Here is a 1,629-nt window from a genome sequence, read left to right as displayed (position 1 = left end):
AAAAGACTGAAATGCAGGAATTCGGTGCTCAAGGAGACCGGCAGCAGCACCTAACAGTACATCTGCTGCGTGACTGCCTAGTTCTCTCATAGCAGTTATATATACATAATTGTAAAATTATTACATTAGAGATCTTTTTATATAGATGTATGTATGCACGTACATATATTTTATGCATATGCTCTAGCAGAAACATATGAAAGGCACTTTTAGCACAGACATAAATCTGCTTTCAGTCAGAGGCAGAGCAGGGGGCACGCCAAGTGAAGAGGAGCACAGCCACACCGGGACAGAGCGGCTGCCACGTCCCCTCCCCAGGCAGGCAGAAGCAGCACAGGGATCTTCTCCCAGCGTACCTGGTCCCCTTCCTTTGCTTGTCTTTCTTCACCTGCCTTTGGGCTTGGCCTTGCCTTTCGACTCGGCCTTGTTTCTGCTTTGCAGCTCCACCGCCACGGCGTTTACCTAAAGAAGTAAATTGAAAACAGAAAAAAATTTCCCAAGCGTTATGAATCAAGAGTTGTAAGTGAAAGAGCAATAGGAATGAAACAACAGTTACGCTGTGAAAAACAAGATGGCTTTAGTTAACTCCCACAGGCATTTTTCAGAAGCTCTTACAGAAGGGCTGTGAGAAGGAGGGGAAGAAGCACACAGCAGAGGAGCCAGCCTTCCCCTTCCTTGGCATCAACACCACAAACCGGGATTTATCACAGGACAAAAATTTAATGCAACGCAACAGCTATGGGTTACGCACAAAGGGGAGCCCAGCCTCGGCTCTGTTCTCGCCATTAAATAAGTACTATGAAGACGGAGTATTCAAAACATTATCCTGAGCTCATCTCCTGTTTATGCCAACAGCTTTTTGTACAACAATAGCAAAAGGGAGAAAAAGCAGCAGGTACACCATCCAGCTATATAATCATGTGAGCTACAGATAAGAGAATTGTCTAAAAAAAGAAAAAAAAAACCACCACTTTTTTTTGTAAAGTCCTTTGAAGTCCATATGAAGAGGGCTAGAAAACAGCAGTCGTGAATCCTCTAGGCTCTTGACTTTCTAGTTCAGAATTTGAATAACAGTTACCTAATTCTGTACAGGTTCTATTAAACCATAGAACAATATATAAAGTTTCAAGGCGATTAACCGCTCTACCCAGGAATAGCCTTTATAACTTAAACAAATGCTAAATATCAATCTCCCTCTGGTAATCCTTGTGTTTTCTATTATAACACCTTCCTTAAGCACCTCTGGCTACTTTAACTGAAATCATTGTACAGCAAACAACTTCTTTTGTAAAAGGCGCAGGAATCGGATTATATGCGACATTTTCCCTCAGATATTTTCCCTTGGCAACAGACGCTTCGTCCAGTCTGTTCAAGTTTCAGACTTTCAAAAGGTCTCCATACCACCAGCGCGCTGCCCCACTGCAGCTCTAGCACAGCAAGGAAACCCCGAGGGATCGGGAAGAGCTCCGCGCCAGCAGAACAAGCTGTAGCATCCCTGGGTTAGCTGCCGCAGCCTGCCCGTCGGGTCTGGGGAGTAAGGAGAAGGCAACAGGTTACTCTTCCAATTCACGCTCCCTTCGTTTACTCAAAGCCGCTCCAGCTCCCGTTTGCACCCCGACCTCCCGGGGC

This window comes from Cariama cristata, unplaced genomic scaffold, assembly GCF_000690535.1.
Source record: "Cariama cristata isolate BGI_N322 unplaced genomic scaffold, ASM69053v1 scaffold30140, whole genome shotgun sequence".
NCBI lineage: Eukaryota > Metazoa > Chordata > Aves > Cariamiformes > Cariamidae > Cariama > Cariama cristata.
The sequence above is the reverse complement of the archived record's forward strand: the minus strand, read 5'-3'. Positions refer to the sequence as shown.